Source organism: Pseudophryne corroboree, chromosome 11 (genome assembly GCF_028390025.1).
Source record: "Pseudophryne corroboree isolate aPseCor3 chromosome 11, aPseCor3.hap2, whole genome shotgun sequence".
Lineage (NCBI taxonomy): Eukaryota > Metazoa > Chordata > Amphibia > Anura > Myobatrachidae > Pseudophryne > Pseudophryne corroboree.
The window spans coordinates 53,965,774-53,987,490 of NC_086454.1; the positions used below are offsets into that span (position 1 = coordinate 53,965,774).

At 46.4% G+C, this 21,717-nt stretch overlaps 1 protein-coding gene across 3 annotated transcripts in view; it reads left to right on the forward strand.

Moving 5' to 3' along the window:
* The window catches only part of CHST1 (carbohydrate sulfotransferase 1), a 281,686-nt gene that overhangs the window by 237,206 nt on the left and 22,763 nt on the right, over positions 1-21,717 (forward strand). The window contains exon 1 of one of the 3 annotated variants that reach the window (XM_063944327.1): positions 17,126-17,285. The exons of the other annotated variants lie outside the window; for them this stretch is intronic. The gene's annotated coding sequence lies outside the window, so the exon portion shown is untranslated. Of the gene's footprint in view, positions 1-17,125; positions 17,286-21,717 lie in introns of those variants that run through there. 3 annotated transcript variants of the gene reach the window in all.

The following is a 21,717-nucleotide window of genomic DNA, read 5'->3' on the forward strand; positions in this document are numbered from 1 at the left end:
TCAGAATTTATTTTTTTCAGAATGGGAGTAATCAGTGCATGCTTGAACAGTGAAGGAAAGATACCAGTAGAGAGAGAGAGATTACAGATGTTAGTTAAGGTTGGGATGAGCACAGGAGACAGAGATTTACTTACTTGTGAGAGTATAGGTTCAAGAGGAGAGGTAGTAGAGTAGCAGGCTGAGAAGAGTGTTGACACTTCATCTACACTTGTGGGATCAAATGAGGAGAAAGTGCCAGAGGGTTCAGGTAGAGAATTGAGCAGGTCACTGGCTGAGGAAGAGCATACCATTTCATCTTGGATCTCATCAATCTTGTTCTTGAAGTAGGAAACAAGATCTTGTGCCTTGATAGTGGCTGGTGGGTTGGGTAAAAGAGGGTTCAGAAGTGTTTTAAATGTATTAAAAAGTCATTTGGGGTTAGAGGCTTGAGCAGAGATGAGAGTTTGGAAATATGTTTGTTTGGCAGAGTCCAGGGCATTACGATAAGAGTAGTAGACAGTCTTATATGTGAGAAAGTCACTAGGAATACGATATTTACGCCACTGACGTTCAGCTTTGCGTGAGAGTTTTTGTAGGTGTCTTGTTAATTTAGAGTGTCACGGTTGACATCTTGACCTACGTGGAGTGTGATATCAGTAGATACAGGGAAGACAACAAAAGGTTGCAGCAGAATATAATTCAATTCACCTGCAATGACAAATAAGACAAAGGGCAGCGTAGGAATGTGGCAGCTTTGGGCATGCACCCGTAAATGGCCGTGGTTGGGTAAAGTAGCTCTGCCAGTGTGGGTGCACTGTATGCCAGTTTGGAGCTTAGAAGCAGAAGGTACAGTATCTCTATTATTTCTCCTAAATGTAGTATTTCTTCATGTAGTTTTAATTCTCTCATTGATTTCATTGTTACCTGTTTTCATGTTTTCTTTTGTAATTCATGTAATTCTGTTATTTGATAACTAAATTGCAAAATGCCCTTTTATGACATAGGTTATAGAGGTATAGGTTTGATTTTTTTTTCTTTGAAAGCTTTTTACATAACGAAATTAGTGTTAGAGATGTAGAATATCATCAGGAGATTGTAAAGATACAAAACAATATAACTGTACTTACACACTGCGTAATAAACACTTTAGCATACCACCATATGTTAGGAACAGCCAGAATAGTTCCAGATAGGAAGTTGATGCTAAGAATATATGGCTAAGTCTTCACAGCACTTTACTTTTTCCACATTTTGTTATGTTACAGCCTTAATCTGAAAATTTCCGATTTTTGAAAATTTATTAAAACTAGAAAACGAAGAAATCACATGTACATACGTATTCACAGCTTGGCTCAATACTTTGTTGATGCACCTTTGGCAGCAATTACAGCCTCAAGTATTTTTGAATATGATGCCACAAGCTTGGCACACATATCTTTGGGCAGTTTCATCCATTCCTCTCAAGCTCCATCAGATTGGATGGGAAACGTCAGTGCACAGCCATTTTCAGATCTCTCCAGAGATGTTAAATCAGATTCAAGTCTGGGCTCTGGCTGGGCCACTAAAGGACATTCACAGAGTTGTCCTGAAGTCACTCCTTTGATATCTTGGCTGTGTGCTTAGGGTCGTTGTCCTGCTGAAAGACGAATCGTCGCCCCAGTCTGAGGTCAAGAGCGCTCTGGAGCAGGTTTTCATCCAGTATGTCTCTGTACATTGCTGCATTCATATTTCCCTCTATCCTGACTAGTCTCCAATTTCCTGCCACTGAAAAACATCCCCACAGCATGATGCTGCCGCCACCATGCTTCACTGGAGGGATGGTATTGGCCTGGTGATGAGCGGTGCCTGGTTTCCTCCAAACATGACGCCTGGCATTCACGCCAAAGAGTTCAATCTTTGTTTCATCAGACCAGAGAATTTTGTTTCTCATGGTCTGAGAGTCCTGTAGGTGAATTTTGGCAAACTCCAGGTGGGCTGCCATGTGCTTTTTACTAAGGAGTGGCTTCCGTCTGGCCAATCTATCATACAGGTATCCCCAGGTAAGCTGGCTCTCAGATGCTGTAGGAGCCATTACCATGTGGCCTTACACTTGGAATTTAACCCAGACATATTTGTAATTATTTATGGGGTGGGTGTGGGGTGCGGTGGCCCCTGTGTCGGTATGGCTGGGCTGCTTCAGGTCGGCACACCCTAACACTTTATTAACACTTATGATTTTCCCTATCACTTTGTATATATTATTTTAATCACACCACTTACATAGCACTTCTGTGCTTATTAACCCCTATTAATTCTCACCTGTGTGCTGACCTGGGGTGGCCGACCTGTGCCGACATCGTGGGGTCCTGCACCCCGGACCCATACCTAGTATTAGGGACCCCCAGTGACGGAAAAGCCTTGTCGATAGGCCTGGGGGCTTAACCCTATATCTGCAGATATACGCAACTAAGATCTCCGTATTATCTGACTATTATGTAGTAATATTTTTCACTCTGTGTGCATTAGGGAACACATAGTTTTTTCCTACACAATCTATCATACAGGCCTGATTGGTGGATTGCTGCAGAGATGGTTGTCCTGCTGGAAGGTTCTCCTCTTTCCACAGAGGATGCTGTAGCTCTGACAGAGTGACCATCGGGTTCTTGGTTACCTCCCTGACTAGGGCCCTTCTCCCCCGATCACTCAGTTTAGACGGCCGGCCAGCTCTAGAAAGAGTCCTGGTGGTTCCGAACTTCTTTTATTTACCGATGATGGAGGCCACTGTGCTCATTGGGACCTTCAAAGCAGCAGATATTTTTCTGTACCCTTCTCCAGATTTGTGCCTCGAGACAATCCTGTCTCGGAGGTCTACAGACAATTCCTTTGACTTCATGCTTGGTTTGTGCTCAGACATGCACTGTCAAAGTGTGGGACCTTATATAGACAGGTGTGTGCCTTTCCAAATCATGTCCAATCAACTGAATTTACCACAGGTGGACTCCAATTAAGATGTTGGAACATCTCAAGGATGATCAGTATAAACAGAATGTACCTGAGCTCAATTTTGAGCTTCATGGCAAAGGCTGTGAATAATTATGTACATGTGATTTCTTAGTTTTTTTATTTTTAATAAATTAGCAAAAATCTCAAAAAAACTTTTTTTTCACATTGTCATTATGGGGTATTGTGTGTAGAATTTTGAGGGAAAAAATGAATTTACTCCATTTTGGAATAAGGCTATAACATAACAAAATGTGGAAAAAGTGAAGTGCTGTTAATACTTTCTGGATGCACTGTGTGTGTGTGTGTATATATCTATATATATAGATATATAGATATATATATATATTTATATTATGTATAGGGGCTCTGCACTCACTGTATTAACTACCAATAATAAACAGTGGAATTTTTGATTAACAAAAAAAAAAACACCATTCCACGGCACTCACCTATTCCTAGATTTGGGATGCAGCACGGTTTGTGACCACATTGTTTAAATAGAAATCACAGGGGCTCTGCACTCACTATATTAACTCCTATAAGGATAATACACACAGAATAATCCCATCTACTATCCGGTTGATGATCTCTGGATATACCTCGTATGAGGATGATATGCATTGATACAAGTCTCTCTATGTGAGTGGAACCAATAAAAACACACTTTGGATATTATCACTACATATTACACTATTGTGTTTATTTCTGTTTATTTTTCTAGAATCCAGTATCATTTATGTAAGTGTATTGCATTCTGGTCTTTTTGTGAATCATAGACCACCTCTCTGAATATGTTTGTGGTTACGGTAGCGCCACGAGTTCTCACTTTTTTGTTTTTAAGGTGTATAGTGAAAGTCTTGGTGAAGGCTTTTTGTGGGAACACGGGCTGTCATCGTTACCTGTAAGCGCGGTTCTGGGATAAAATTTGTATTCTCTAACAATAATAGGTGAGTGCCGTGGAATAGTGCTTTTTGTTTATTAGATTCATTTTTTTATTAATCTTTTTATGATCACATTTTCTTATGCACCCTGTTTTAACTTTATTATCGCTTGTGTCAGCTGTTATCCTAGGTGCTTTACAACAGGTGTGCCGGTAACTGTCTCGCCTATATAAGCAAAGTTGGTGTGAGCTTTAGACCAGATAGCACACCCAAAGTTTAACACTAATGTGATAGCTAATTTTGATATTATTTCGAGCAATGGAGTAGGACCTGCAGTATAGTGGGGTCCCTTGCCGGGGGCTGCAGGCTTAAATGCATTGATCAATCCATGGACTAAACCTCCATTGTTTATTGTTAGTTATTATAGTGAGTGCAGAGCCCCTGTGATTTCTATTTAAACAATGTGGTAACAAACCGTGTTGCACCCCAAATCTAGGAATACGTGAGTGCAGTGGAATAGTGATTGAGATAGCTAGGTAGATAGATAGAAACACTAGTTTGCAGAAATCTATGATCTGCAAACTCTCTTTGTTCTAGGGAATAGGATTGCCACCTAACAACAGCTGGTGGGTTAGGTGCAAGCCTCCCAATGAACACTGAGAAGGTATAGTGAAAGAAAACTTTCACTTACCTTCTCACAGCCTGGGGGGAGCGGGACAGAGCCGCGGGTCGCGGCAGCGCACAGGCCGGTGCACGTGCAAGGCGTGTGTCACTGGAGCATGCGCGCACCGCCGGGCATGCATGCCGCGCCGGGCATGTGCTTTAAGGCGCTAGGCCCCGCCCCCATAGTCAGATTTTACGGAAGCTTACAGATGGCAATCCCAACTAGAACAAGAGAGAAATTTAGAAGGGTAAGATCACCCTAGCTCCAATAACCTAGTAACAAAGGACACAGGAGACAATATAGATGCAGAAACAAACATGTTTACTAGAAACCTTCAACAGTAATACAGGTGATAAGAAACAACTGGAAATGACAGAAGAAAGAACTGTAATGTTGCTTCGAAACTAGCACATAATCTAAACTCCCGCAAACTTGCGGAGCCCATTAAAGATACTTGTAAGGCTATTCTTGATCCTTAGGTAGCTGCGTCTGCGGTTGTTTCTTCTGACCTTTTGGAGCGCCTTAAATCCAAGGAGAGAACAGGCATAATTAATGACCATTGTTAGAGACTACAACCAACAGACCTAGCAAGGTACAGGGTGTGTATGGTGGGAGCTGCATGGACTGTAATGTTAAACCTCTGTGACAGCGGCACCATGGATGGAGTATCCTTTGAAGATGGAGGTGTCTATGCCTGAGCTTTGCATGGCAGAAACTATCCAACCCCTGATTGTAGAGGGTCTTACCGAACGAAAAGGCTTATGGCCTGTGATAACAATGCAAGAGATGTCATTTCTCCATGGAGCTGTTAGTGCGAGGTTAGCGGATAAGCACTCGACTATGCAAAGATCCGCATCTAGCTGGTCTTTGACTAGATCAAATTCCACCAAAGGGGTTTGAATGTAGCTGGTCTTTGTGTGCCCTTTAAGAATGATATGGAAACACATTGGAGTGGTTATCATCCGGGGTTCAGATGTGTCTATTAAGGAAAGCTCGGCTCACCTAGCGGCGAAAGCTAGTGCTAGCAGTGAAGCCAGCTTTCTTGAAAGATCCGAAATGTTGGCATCTGAAGGGATGATGGCTAAGTAGTTCAAAAAAGGATTTATGTCCCACGTGCAAGAGTATCGCGGGCATGGTGGCCTAGACAAAAAAATACCTTTGAGTAATCTAAGGTGCAGTACAGCTTGTTTTCTGTGAGGCCTGGAATTAGAAGAGCTAGGGCCAAGCCATACGACCGTATGATGGAGGAAGCCTGGCCTGACTCAAACTTAGCAGCCAGAAAGTCTAGCGCTAAGTTAGGCTCCGAAAGAGAACCTAAAAGCGAAGTTTGAGAGGCTTGCCAAGACATAACCCATTTATGATGGACTGGTATCTGGATTTTGTTCTGGACCTACGAGAAGCATTTATCAAGGCTATTGAAGAAGCCGAGAGTTTAGTGGTGGTCAGCAACCGAGTAATGTTGCTATCCACATGCAATGAGGAAGCTCCTGCAGAAGGTCGGGAGTCCCTTGGAAGCAATCCCTGGACATGCCCAGGGGAAGCTTGGGTCCCTTGTGGAGGGGGTTGATCAAGGGGATCCAAACCCGGGAGGGCCAGACAGGGTAAAACAAGACAAGCTGAGATACTCTGTCTTGACCTTGTGGAGTACCTTCAGTAACATCGCTGGGGCAGGGAAAGCATATGGGAGAATCAGATCTGTCCATGGAAAGGACATTGCATCCATGTGGGGAGCCCCATGAGTCTAGATTTTGGACACAAAGGTTGGAACCTGTGTATTCGATGGAGTTGCAAACAGGTCCACCTGTGGGTGACCATAGGTTTTCACAATGCTGAGGAAAACTTCCAGTCTTAGAGACACCTGATCCAGTGTTTATTTTTCCTGGATAAGAAATCGGCTAACTCGTGGAACGTTCCACCGCCCAGTTCCAGATGTCTATTGACTCTTGGCAGAGAATAAGGGATTGAGTGCCTCCCATCCTGTTGAGGTATGATACAGCGGTTCTGTTGTCTACGCAGAGGAGGACTGAGGGGTCCCGGTAGTTCGGGGGAACTAGAGAGATGAGTGCTAACCTGGCAGCCCTCAACTCTGAGATTGATGTGTACTGTTGAGTCTTGAGCAGACCATCTTCCCCTTGGTCTCTTGTAAAAGCTCCCCAACCCGAAAGGGATGCATCTGATGCGATGATCATGTCTGGTGAAGGAGTTAGAAGAGGTCTGGGAGATGGCAGTGGAAGGTCCATCCAGCTGCGAATTTCTTTGAGAACTATTGGGGTTAAGAGGATTTTGTCTGACCAAGTCCATCTCCGATGAAGGAGAGCTGAAAGAAGGATCTGAGAGTGTTTGCAGACAAGGTGAGCATGAAGAAATCCTGGATCTTAGGATCTCATTTTCACTATAATTCGGGCCAAGTCTCTCAGTGAGAAACGGTGCTCCAGGGTTCCAGATACGAAGTCTTGAATGTCCTTCCACTTGTCTGGGGGAACTGCTATCGATAAAAAATGGATATCTATCAAGCAACCCAGAAAAACTGGGAAGGTGTTAACATGGACTTGTCGAAGTTTATAGTAAACCCTAGGTTCTGGAGGAGAGAAAGAATTAACTCTTTGTGAAGCAAAAGGGTTTCTTGGTTTGAGTGGACCACTAACAGGTCGTCTAGGTAGATTATACAGCGGATCTTTTTCTGGCGGAGGTGAGAGATCACTGCCTATATAAGGCGTGTAAATGTATAAGGGGCGTTGGAAAGACCGAAGACCATGACGGTCCACTGATAGAGGACGTCCTTCCACAGGAACCCCAGAAGTATCCTGTGATTTGGATGTATTTGAATTGTATAAAAGGCTTCTTTGAGGTCTATCTTGATACAAAAATCGGTATTTGTTAGCAGAAGAGGTAGGTCCGCTAAGCCCTCCATACGGAAAGAACAAGGTGACTGACCCAGCCCTTTGTGGAAGTATCTGCCAACTCTATCTTGCCTAGATGCCAGGCAAGGGATAGGACCCCATCTAATAACAGACTGGCGTTTTCTGAGCAGGGAAATATTTGGCGTGGAAAATGGAAAAGGGGATAGACCTTTTTCCATGAGTTTTAGCAACCACCTGTCTGTGGTGATCTGCATCCAGAAGGCTATTGCCTGGGAAAGACAAGGCGGAGGTTGTAGAGTTAGGTGACTTACTGTATCCTCTGTCTTTCCTGGGGGCACCTGTGCCTCTCGCGGTCCGTGTCCAGGGTGGGCCTCCTCTGGGAGCGCCTCTGTGGTCTCAGGTTGAACTGCTGGCTCCTGCAGGACGACCCTTCTGGTGAAAGGGCCTGTCTGGAAGGCTGTGGTCCTTTAAGGTCTGCAAAAGACTTGCAAGCTTTATAGTGGACTTTCACTTCATCTATAAGGTCAGGGCCGAAAAGGTCAGAATCTATCAGGTTGGGAATATCTACTGGTCTGGGAGCTAGATTGGTTAGCCCTGCATTAGCTAGCCAACGAGTTCTATGTGAATTTGATATTAAATCAAATGTCTGACCAATTATTAGGGTAGCCCTACTAATAGCTTTTAAAAGGGCCATCTTGGAAGCTACCAGGGAATCTAGGGAGCCCCCCGAGACGCCTTCTTTTTCTGCCTTGTCGAGGACAAATAATAAAGGACCGGCAGCTACATTTTCTTTCTTCTGCTCCTGTAATCTATAGTTTTATGATGTTTATGTTCTCTTGCTTCAGGACTGTTTTCTTTTGCTAATGTAAATGAAAAATTGGATCTAGCGGTGCACATGTGACATGTTATTGGCTGATCTAGCCTGTATGTCTCTCATTCTTATGACTCTGCTGGTTTCAGACTTAATGCCTTGATATGTCTTGTATGCTTTGTGTGTTTCTGTTGGGATGTGTTCTGCTTTATCCTTCAATAAATATATTCTTACAAAAATAAATAAATAAATAAATAAAGGACCGGCAGCGTCTGAGACTTTACACTGAATTTTTCTCAGTAATTTATCAATAGTGTCACTCTGGATCTTTTCCCCCACGAGTGAAGTTAAAGAAGGATCAATGTCCAGGGCAAATAGGACCGGAATGTCTGGGATGCCAGTGTTGTTACGGAGAACCATATCATCCTCCTTAATATGTGCCATTCTAAAGGTTAACTGGGAGAAATTGTATACTTGAGAGCACTCACTTAGAGCCCAGTGAGATGAATATATTTTAGATGGGGGCATTCGGCCTGCTAAGGTTACTCAGGCCATCTGCAAATCACTATATTCACCTCTGCGAGAGGATGCGCTAGTCCTGGTTACCTCCTCTGACTCCCAGTGTACTGGAGGATAACCAACTTTCCTAGATGAGTGGGAAAGGGGGGTTACATGGCTATGACTAGTCCCCTTATGAGCGCAGTCTTGCGCAGACTGCCGGTCAGAGACAGGGAATGTATGCCGGCTGTGGGCAGGAGAGGGGGGTCTCCTATGGACCTTAGTGGTATTCCGGCTGCTGGCAATACCTGGGAAAGAGATGTTTTTTCCTGAACAGGCATCTCTGTAAGAAACACGGTCAGTATGTTTCTTTTTACCTGTGCACTCTCTCATCACTCTGTGAGAATATGCAGGAGGAGGAGTCTCAGCATTCTGACTAACTTCTCCCTCCTCAGATGTGTCCCTGCTGTCTTCTGACCTGACAGGGTTTATAATTCTTCTTCTTTTGAAAATAATGTCCTCATCTGGGGAAGTAGTGTCAGTAGTCTTCTCTAGGTTCTGCCTATAGGGCTGCCTGCCTCTTTTGCTGCGCTCTGGGGACAATACCAGAGTGTATGTAGCTGACACAGACACTGTGTCCTACATGCTGCAGCGCTGAGGTAAAATCTGACTGTGGGGGTGGGGCCTAGCGCCTTATAAGGGCACATGCACGTTCCTGTGCCGCGCACCGGCCAGTGCGCTGCCGCGACCCACGGCTCTGTCCCGCTCCCCCCAGGCTGTGAGAAGGTAAGTCAAAGTTTTCTTGCTCTATATCGTCTAAGCGTTCATCGGGAGGCTTGCACTTAACCCACCAGCTGTTGCTAGGTGGCAAGCCTCCCGATGAACAAAATTAGAAGTGGAGCACTCACCAGACTTTTCATATAAACAAACGAACAGGTTTATTCTTCAGCACATAGTCAGCTCATTGCCAGCTTAGATAAGTTCTCAAACGTTTTTGGTCCCCTTAGAAACTTCATCAGGAGACACTATGGCACGACAGCTGTGACATGTATATCCCAGGATTACTGGACACAATCTCCAGCTATCGAGCAGTGTGTGTGCATTCTCAATAATCTGCCCATATTTCCTATGTCTTTCTGTCACTATTGTTATTTTTCTTGTGGGCGCCAGGCGGATATATACAAATGCAGTGTGGAAGAAAATCAGTAACTTTAAAAAGAAATCTTTTAGTGTGTAGAGAAATCAATCAGCCGATTGTTGAGCTGACCAAAAAATCTGGCAGTGTGTAACTCTCAAAACCCGACACAGTTCACATTTTTCAGGTCACCTAACAGGAGCACAGGTGTACTCATTACTCACTGACACATTTCTCAGGTCACCTAGCAGGAACACAGGTGTCCTCGTTACTCACTGACACATTTCCCAGGTCACCTAGCAGGAGCACAGGTGTCCTCATTACTCACTGACACATTTCTCAGGTCACCTAGCAGGAGCACAGGTGTCCTCATTACTCACTAACACATTTCTCAGGTCACCTAGCAGGTGCACAGGTGTCCTCATTACTCACTGACACATTTCTCAGGTCACCTAGCAGGAGTACAGGTGTCCTCATTACTCACTGACACATTTCCCAGATCACCTAGCAGGAACACAGGTGTCCTCATTACTCACTAACACATTTCTCAGGTCACCTAGCAGGTGCACAGGTGTCCTCATTACTCACTGACACATTTCTCAGGTCACCTAGCAGGAGCACAGGTGTACTCATTACTCACTGACACATTTCTCAGGTCACCTAGCAGGAGCACAGGTGTCCTCATTACTCACTGACACATTTCCCAGATCACCTAGCAGGAACACAGGTGTCCTCATTACTCACTAACACATTTCTCAGGTCACCTAGCAGGTGCACAGGTGTCCTCATTACTCACTAACACATTTCTCAGGTCACCTAGCAGGTGCACAGGTGTCCTCATTACTCACTGACACATTTCTCAGGTCACCTAGCAGGAGCACAGGTGTACTCATTACTCACTGACACATTTCTCAGGTCACCTAGCAGGAACACAGGTGTCCTCGTTACTCACTGACACATTTCCCAGGTCACCTAGCAGGAGCACATGTGTCCTCATTACTCACTAAAACATTTCCCAGGTCACCTAGCAGGAGCACAGGTGTCCTCATTACTCACTGACACATTTCTCAGGTCACCTAGCAGGAGCACAGATGTACTCATTACTCACTGACACATTTCTCAGGTCACCTAGCAGGAGCACAGGTGTACTCATTACTCACTGACACATTTCCCAGGTCACCTAACAGGAGCACAGGTGTACTCATTACTCACTGACACATTTCCCAGATCACCTAGCAGGAACACAGGTGTCCTCATTACTCACTAACACATTTCTCAGGGCACCTAGCAGGTGCACAGGTGTCCTCATTACTCACTGACACATTTCTCAGGTCACCTAGCAGGAGCACAGGTGTACTCATTACTCACTGACACATTTCTCAGGTCACCTAGCAGGAACACAGGTGTCCTCGTTACTCACTGACACATTTCCCAGGTCACCTAGCAGGAGCACATGTGTCCTCATTACTCACTAAAACATTTCCCAGGTCACCTAGCAGGAGCACAGGTGTCCTCATTACTCACTGACACATTTCTCAGGTCACCTAGCAGGAGCACAGGTGTCCTCATTACTCACTGACACATTTCTCAGGTCACCTAGCAGGAGCACAGGTGTACTCATTACTCACTGACACATTTCTCAGGTCACCTAGCAGGAACACAGGTGTCCTCGTTACTCACTGACACATTTCCCAGGTCACCTAGCAGGAGCACATGTGTCCTCATTACTCACTAAAACATTTCCCAGGTCACCTAGCAGGAGCACAGGTGTCCTCATTACTCACTAACACATTTCTCAGGTCACCTAGCAGGTGCACAGGTGTCCTCATTACTCACTGACACATTTCTCAGTTCACCTAGCAGGAGTACAGGTGTCCTCATTACTCACTGACACATTTCTCAGGTCACCTAGCAGGAACACAGGTGTCCTCGTTACTCACTGACACATTTTCCAGGTCACCTAGCAGGAGCACATGTGTCCTCATTACTCACTAAAACATTTCCCAGGTCACCTAGCAGGAGCACAGGTGTCCTCATTACTCACTGACACATTTCTCAGGTCACCTAGCAGGAGCACAGGTGTCCTCATTACTGTGTGGAGTCCTGAGAGTAGGGTTTAAGAGCCTACACTCTGGGAGTATGTTCAAAATTGGTACTACAGCTGATTGCAATGCAGCTTGGTGACCCCAGATCATGCTAGTGCATGATGAGTTCCCTGTCCTGGATCCATTTCAAAAGCAGATTGTTGCATCCAGAGACCTGTTCTCAGCTGGTCACTATGGGAACTCCATGCTGCTGGTTCTACAACGCATGCCCTCATTCTCCCGTAACAGGTCGCAAATGCAAAAGAAAATTGTGCGCTACAAATTGGACAGGCGGTAACTTCTCCGCCGGCACAGCAGGTTTTAAGAAGAGCTGATTCAGCTCACTTAGCTTATTACATACAAATAAAAAGTCTGCCGATGTTTTTGTAATAATCGGCAGTTCGGGCAGGGCCGGATTAAATGCCCGTGGCACATAAAACATGGGGGCCCCAGTGGAAGATTGTGCATACCTCCCAACATAATCCATTCCAGGAGGCACAGAATGCTCTCTACTTGGACTTCCCTTTTAATATGATAGGCATCACCTGTGTTGAACTATTTAATTGAGAAGAAAGATGTTTCAACACAGGTGATTGCAATCATAACTTAAGAGGGAAGTCCAGGTAAGGAGTATTTTGTCCCTCTCCTGGAATGGGTCATGTTGAGATGTATGGATTGTGTATATTCAATTTAAACCAATGGTGTATATTAGATTTAAACTAATAGTTTATTAATGCCTGAGTACTGTTTAGAGCGCCACTTAATTGAGTTTTAGAACTATTTTCTAAAAATGTAATTGGAGTGGAACAAAGACAACTTAACTTTAAAATACACATAGAAAAATAAAATCTATAAATTTATCTTGTCACATGGAAGAATAGCAGCAGCCTCGTTTCTCTAGATCCTCACTAGATAACCGGTTACACAGGACCCAGACACCCAGGTGGGGAGGAAGAGAAGCTGGGACTCCTGTGTCACTAAGGGCTGTTTCACACGTGGCAGTTTTTGCCAGATGGGAGTAATGTATTGGTCCTTTCACACGGCACGGCCACGGCACGGCTTCCGGGTTGCAGATGGAAATATCCACTGAAAAGTCTGGCTGCCATGCTCGGGCCGTGCCGTCCTTGTAGGCAGTGAACCGAGTGTGTTTTTCTCAAGCCGCTGCTGCTGCGCACGCGCACAGCATTAAACACGGCTCAAAGCCGTTGTGTGTAAAAGACACCGCCGGATGGCAGAAGCCGGACAAAGTTTGTCTGGCTTTTTGCCATCCGGGCAAAACCGCAGCATGTGAAAGAGCCCTTACAGCTCTCTCCCACTCCTATCTCTCCTCTGGTCAGAAAGCTCTGTCGGTAGATCATGAAACCTGATACTCCTGTGTCTCTGCCTGTACTGCTTGCATTCTGGCTGCCTGTTCTGCTGCTGCATAAGAGGGAAGGCTAGTGATGTCAGTGTGCTCTGGCTGGGGGGGCCTCTGACCCCCCCCCCCCCTCAATCTGGCTATGACAGCAAGTCTTTAGTTGCGACCTATAGGGCAAGCAAGTCTGAGCTGAATGTTTATATACCGGATATGGGCACCTTTCCACAATCCAAGTTCCCTGCTTTGTGGGGGGTTTCCGGGCAACTGGACCCCCCCCCAAGGTTTGCCTATGAAACTCTCCATCCACTATTACATTAAGCGGTAGTTTCTACGCTGTTTGGTTCTGGAAAACCTTGGGTACCATACAAATTACCATACAACACAGCAATGACCACAAACTTTTATTTGTCATTTCCATGGACTATGAACAGTCATGTAAGTATCTGACACTTTGACAAACTAATAATAGCTTAACAGCTTAATAGTCTCCTTTTGATTATGTATAATGTATTAAATGGGAACAAACTTTGCTTTAAAAGCCTTTACCTGCAGCATGTGTTTCTCAGTCATACCAGGATGCTTTTAACACCCTTTCTTTCATATTTAAGATGTTGCTTTATATGAAAACAGTATTTACAGAAAAGTTCTAGAAAAAAATAATGACATTTAATCTATGTGATTTAATTCAGAAATACTACCGCTGTCTCACTACCAGCTGTTTGTAGATCAATGGAGGTGTTGCAGTTGTAGTAGTGCCTCTGGAACATGTCCAAAGTCCTGCAAACAGAACCTGAAAATTAGCATGATTTTGGTGTGTCCATGGGGAGATGATAGCCAGGGAGGAATCTTCTCTATATCTACCCTGTTTGTATCACTGCTCTCTATGGTGCTGCAGAACCTTATGGTGCCTTATAAATAAATGCTTATAATAATAAACAACGGCCAAAGGTATAATATATATATAAGGCAAAAAAGGAGACTGACTCACTGATTGGCTCATCACGAAATCTCTTAAACCACAAGGCCTACAATCTTGAAACTTGGCAGGTAGCTTCTCCTTTGGTCCCAGGTGCTTGCTAAGAACTGGTTTTACAAATGTCACTATCCATCCACGGACATCGCAAAAAATGGATGTGTGTGTATGTATGTATGTATGTATGTATGTATGTATGTATGTATGTATGTGTATATATATGTTCCAGCATAACTCCGGAATGCCTTCAGCAATTTACACCAACCTTGGTACACATATGATTTACAATCTAGGAACAAACACTGTGGTGGTAACACACCCCTAGGGGTGGGCCAGCAGCACACAGTATATTAGAAGAGTGCATGATATGTCAGGCAGGACAGGGCTGCATGTGAGAGGGGCTGTGACATGATGTCAGGAGGGGAATGGAGGTAGCACAAACCAACACACTGAGAGTTATATAGTGGAAGTAGCAGGGTCCCCCAGCAGCATAGATTATATCAGGAGATGCATAATGTGCTGCGCTATATAAGGAACTGTAAATAAATCGATAATTTCACGGGGGCACTGACATGATGTGAGGAGGGGAATGAAGGCAGTAAGAAGCCACAGACAGAGTTGTATAGTGGGAAGAGCAGGGTCCCTTGGGTGACCAAAAAGGGGTCCAGCCACTACACAAAGTGCGTCAGGGTAGCAAGATATGCCTATATACTAGATCTCCAACCAACATCAATTAATGAACAACTATAATTCTAATTAACCATTCTCATCCCGTAGCGAAGCTCGGGTATTCAGCTAGTGTGTAATAATAATGCAATCCCTCACAACTGCTGCTTTAGTACAGACAGCTAGAGGGGATCAGTACTAAATGCCGGAATCCCGACCACACAATCCCGACAGGGGTGGCGAGCGGAAAGCAGCCCCTTGCGGGCTCGCTTCGCTCGCCACGCTGTGGGCACGGTGCCTCGCTACGCTCGGCCCACTATTATATTCTCCCTCTATGGGTGTCGTGGACACCCACGGAGGGAGAATATGTCGGGATTGTGGCGGTCGGGATTCCGGCATCGGTATTTCGACCGCTGGGATTCCGTCCGGCGTCATCTTGACCGCATCCCAGCTAGAGGCAAGTGCCTATTGCCTGTATCCGGAACACACACCAATCCTGCTCACACTGACCGAGAAGTTCTTGTATAAACAGTAACATGTGTAAGGGGTACTACTGTGTGGCGTAACGTGAATAAGGGACACTACTGTGTGTCATAATGTGAATAATGGGCACTACTGTGTGTCTTAATGTGAATAAGGGGCACTACTGTGTGAGTCGTAATGTGAATAAGGGGCACTACTGTGTGTTGTAACGTGAATAAGGGGCACTACTGTGTGTTGTTACGTTAATAAGGGGCACTACTGTGTGTCGTAACGTGAATAAGGGGCACTACTGTGGGTTGTAACGTGAAAAAGGGCACTACTGTGTGTCGTAATGTGAATAAGGGGCACTACTGTGTGTTCGTAATGTGAATAAGGGGCACTACTATGTTGTGTAATATGAATTAGGGGCACTACGTGCAGTGCAATTAGAAGATTGTACAACTGTGTGGCGTAATTTGAACTGTAGGTACTGTTGTGTGGCTAGGCCCCTTCCTTGTGAGACCACACCCCTTATTTCGACACACACCTTCAGCACCCACTGTTCATTTTGTAAGTATGGGAGGTGGGGCACAAATTTATAGTTTGCAGGGGGGTGCCGAACACCTAGTACCGGCCCTGGCTCCGCCTAATGTGGGGATGGGGGGTAGGTGGTGGGGTTACTGTCTTGTCCTATGTTGTCTCTTGTAACAGTTTCTGGAAAAGAGAGGAGCTGTAAAGATTTTTCTCTTAGTAAATTCATGTGTTCAGATATTTTATTTGTTTTCCTTCAAAGTCAGTGGGGGGCATTCATGTAAAGCTTGCGGGAATAAAAAAAAAATAATTATGCCAAATTCACAAAACAATTGTGGCACATAGGGAGTAAAAGAATTATATCCTGAATAGTATCTAAATTAGCCTCGCTGTGACTACTACCGAATTACAAAGAGCATGCCGTATTATGTGGGTGTGGCTGTAAATGAGATTTATGTTCCCATGGATTGCAGGAAAGTAATGCACATGCAACATTATAAAGCCGCATATTGAGCTGGACTATCCACCATGCATCCTAGGCATTATAAGTCATTACTACCACCTGCAGAGGCGCTATATTTCCCCAATATATAGTAAAACACAAAAGATGGCGACACAGGCAAAATCTGGGGTAACCTACTGCAAACATTCTGTTCCTGGTGCAGGGCAGAGTTGGATTAAGATTTTGAGGGTTTTGGGCCACCTAAAACAGGGGAGTTCTCCTATAGCCTGAAAATCAGTGTGCTAGTATCTTCAAGCACAGGAGCTACTGTAGACTTATTTCTTCTAAGGAAATAAACACACACACTATGTTAATTACTCCTCCTCCCTCCCCCCCCCCCCCACACACACACACCACCCCCACCCACGCAAAAGGCAAACAAACCAGCCATGTGACAGTCATTTGCTATACTGCCACATTACAGTGATACTCAAACTATACTCGCAGTCGTTTATATAACACCCTTACATTATAATAATACCCACCCTCACGTTACAGTGTTCCACTTATATACGGTGTAAGTATGTGCAGTGATCGCAAAAACGCGCTATAGCGCGTATTTTACCCTGAAACTGTCACTTGGGACCCACTTTTAGAAAATGAGCGGGTCCCATAAGACGCGCTCATTGTAAAGATCTGTGTGTCAGCGCCCTAGCCAATCAGCGGCACACAGGAGGTGACTGGCTGCTTCCCCAGCCAGTCACCTCCTGTAGTCTCCAGAGCCTGCGGTGTCTCCTCCTCATTGGCCGCCAGTCCGGCACGCTGCTGCAGCTTTGAATCCTCCTCCCGCTGCGCGCTGATCCTAGGCACCGCTGCCGGCATGTATCTGTGCTGCAGCACTGGCAGAGACTGGCCCCGCTCACCCAGCAGTGTCACCAGCGCCCTCCTCCTCTGCAAAGGTGAGTGCCGCTCGAGTCTGTCACTGCTCCATGCTGTGCTGTGTCCATGCTGAGAGACAGCATGATACTCTGTGCTTTTGCACTGTCCCGGCCGGCATGCTTCTCCTACCTATAGACTGTGCCCCTGCATGGTAAGATGGGAGCGCTGCAGGGGGAAGGGGCACTAGTGATTGTGTGTGCTGTGGGGGAGCGCCGGTGACAATGTGCTGCGGGGGGGGGGGGGGGGGGGGCGGCGGGCGGGCGGCGGAGGAGCGGAGTACAGCAGACTATAGGGGGGGGGGGCGGGCGGCGGAGCGCAGCAGACTATATGTGCTCTCCGGCAGGGGATGTCAGGGCTGAGAGCTGGTGCCTATGTATGTGCTGCGGGGAAGGGGGGAGTGAGCGCCGGTGACTGTTTGTGTGTTGTGCGGGGGCAGAGGTGAGGGCTGGTTGCTTTATATGTGCTGGGTGGGAGGTTTAGAGCAGGCTCCTACATATGTCACACAGGGCTCAGTGGCCTTCGCTGCAGCACCAGCGCAGGAAGAGGACCAGAGCTGCTGCACTACATGTCAGTCATCACTCCTCCCCTCGGCACCCCCACTGACACCCGTGATGACTATGGACACGCCCCTTCCCGCGCAATCACAGTGGACACCACCCTCCACCGCTGACACCCACAATCACAGTGGACACCACCCTCCACCGCTGACACCCACAATCACAGTGGACACCACCCTCCACCGCTGACACCCACAATCAGTGGACACCACCCTCCACCGCTGACACCCACAATCAGTGGACACCACCCTCCACCGCTGACACCCACAATCACAGTGGACACCACCCTCCACCGCTGACACCCACAATCACAGTGGACACCACCCTCCACCGCTGACACCCACAATCGGTGGACACCACCCTCCACCGCTGACACCCACAATCGGTGGACACCACCCTCCACCGCTGACACCCACAATCACAGTGGACACCACCCTCCACCGCTGACACCCACAATCACAGTGGACACCACCCTCCACCGCTGACACCCACAATCAGTGGACACCACCCTCCACCGCTGACACCCACAATCAGTGGACACCACCCTCCACCGCTGACACCCACAATCACAGTGGACACCACCCTCCACCGCTGACACCCACAATCAGTGGACACCACCCTCCACCGCTGACATCCACAATCAGTGGACACCACCCTCCACCGCTGACACCCACAATCAGTGGACACCACCCTCCACCGCTGACACCCACAATCAGTGGACACCACCCTCCACCGCTGACACCCACAATCAGTGGACACCACCCTCCACCGCTGACACCCACAATCAGTGGACACCACCCTCCACCGCTGACACCCACAATCACAGTGGACACCACCCTCCACCGCTGACACCCACAATCAGTGGACACCACCCTCCACCACTGACACCCACATTAACTGTAGACACCCCCTCCACTGACACTCACGATCACTGTGTCTGGGGATGACAATGGGGGGATCAGAGATTGTGGCTACAATGTGTCTAAATGGTCACCTGGTGCAATGTGTATAACGCGCTGTACCCAGTGCAATGTGTATAACGTGCTGTGCCTGGCGCAATGTGTATAACCTGCTGTGCCTGGCGCAATGTGTATAACCTGCTCTGCCTGGCGCAATGTGTATAACGTGCTCTGCCTGGCGCAATGTGTATAACGTGCTCTACCTGGCGCAATGTGTATAACGTGCTCTACCTGGCGCAGTGTGTATAACGTGCTCTACCTGGCGCAGTGTGTATAATGTGCTCTACCTGGCGCAGTGTGTATAACGTGCTCTGCCTGGCGCACTGTGTATAACGTGCTCTACCTGGCGCAGTGTGTATAACGTGCTCTGCCTGGCGCAGTGTGTATAACGTGCTCTACCTGGCGCAGTGTGTATAACGTGCTCTGCCTGGCGCAGTGTGTATAACGTGCTCTGCCTGGCGCAGTGTGTATAACGTGCTCTGCCTGGCGCAGTGTGTATAACGTGCTCTACCTGGCTCAGTGTGTGCAACATGCTCTACCTTGCGCATTGTGTGTAACATGCTCTACCTGGCTCAGTGTGTGAAACGTGCTCTACCTGGCGCGGTGTGTGTAACGTGCTCTACCTGGCTCAGTGTGTATAACGTGCTCTACCTGGTGCAATGTGCATATTGTCAGCTACCTGGTGCAATATGTATAATATGCTCTGCCTGGCGCTAAGTATATAACGTGCTCTGCCTGGCACTAATAACGTGCTCTGCCTGGCGCTAATAACGTGCTGTGCCTGGAGCAATATGTATAACGTGCTCTACCTGGTGCAGTGTGTATAGGAGGTTCTACCTGGTGCAATGTGTATAAGCGGCACTACTGTGTGGTATAATGTGAATTGGTACTATTATGTGGCCACGCCCCTTCTCCATTAAGCAATGCCCCTAATTTTTTTCGCGCGCCTTCGGCGCGCACTGCCTATACTTAGGGTTCTGGGAGATGGAGAACCGATTCACTTTCTGCCAAGGGGCACCAAAATGTCTAGTTACAGCTCTGGTGCAGGGTGTCCTGCATGCTACACAGCCCAGCAGCAGTCACCCCCATCCCACCACCTTACAACAAGATTAAGATTAATAAAAACCTTCATTCCGATGGGACCAAGAAAAGGACAGGTAGGACCCCAATTTTTAAAAGTGAGGGGTCCCTGGGACCCACTTTTTTTTGGCCTCAGCGCGATCACTGATGTGTCCCTTTATACAGTATATCAATATACTGTTTATCTCTTCATATACAATATATACAGAGTATGCATGGGATATTTGTCCCTGTTTGTTGCTCTGGAGAAACTGCATGTATGCAGACACTTTCAGGTGTGATGTACACATACAGGTGTGATATACAGAGGCAGGTGTGATGTACACATACAGTTGTAATATATAGAGGCAGGGGTGATGTACACATACAGGTGTGATATATAGAGGCAGGTGTGATGTACACATACAGGTGTGATATACAGAGGCAGGTGTGATGTACACATACAGGTGTGATATACAGAGGCAGGTGTGATGTACACATACAGGTGTGATATACAGAGGCAAGTGTGATGTACACATACAGGTGTGATATACAGAGGCAGGTGTGATGTACACATACAGGTGTGATATATAGAGGCAGGTGTGATGTACACATACAGGTGTGATATACAGAGGCAGGTGTGATGTACACATACAGGTGTGATATACAGAGGCAGGTGTGATGTACACATACAGGTGTGATATACAGAGGCAAGTGTGATGTACACATACAGGTGTGATATACAGAGGCAGGTGTGATGTACACATACAGGTGTGATATATAGAGGCAGGTGTGATGTACACATACAGGTGTGATATACAGAGGCAGGTGTGATGTACACATACAGGTGTGATATATAGAGGCAGGTGTGATGTACACATACAGGTGTGATATACAGAGGCAGGTGTGATGTACACATACAGGTGTGATATATAGAGGCAGGTGTGATGTACACATACAGGTGTGATATACAGAGGCAGTTGTGATGTACACATACAGGTGCGATATACAGAGGCAGGTGTGATGTACACATACAGGTGTGATATACAGAGGCAGTTGTGATGTACACATACAGGTGTGATATACAGAGGCAGGTGTGATGTACACATACAGGTGTGATATACAGAGGCAGGTGTGATGTACACATACAGGTGTGATGTACACATACAGGTGTGATATACAGAGACAGGTGTGATATACAGAGACAGGTGTGATGTACACATACAGGTGTGATATACAGAGGCAGGTGTGATGTACACATACAGGTGTGATATACAGAGACAGGTGTGATGTACACATACAGGTGTGATATACAGAGACAGGTGTGATGTACACTGTCAAAGTCAGAAAAATGTCTCAATGCACGTTGCCATATTTGCACCGCACACTGGTCCGCGCTGCGCGTGCGTACGCTCTCCCGTGGAGGCGCATACCCGCAATAGCGTGCACTCGCAGGCGCGGTATGCGTATTTACGGTAGAGTTTATATAGTCGTAGCGTGCGACTCATTCGTTACATATTTTCACAATTAATGTAGTTTATAGATCATGGTCCCTTTGATAGATTCTGAAAGTTTGGTTAAAATACAATGTCCCAGAGCTGAGGAATCCCTCTTTATATCGTACGAAGGGTCTAACAGGAATCATACAGCAGTGTTTGGTACCCATCGGAAGAGTATTTAATTAACAATATTCCGGTGTTGGTTTGGAGCGTATTAATCGCTCGTGCGAATAGTTATGGACATAAGAAGTTTATGTCCATTTCTATTATTTACACATACTCAGGTATGCGGCGGGAAACCCAGTTTCCCACCCACCTGAGCTGTTGGAAATCGTCACAGCCCACCTGTATGAATCACCCTATGACCTTTTGTTATGA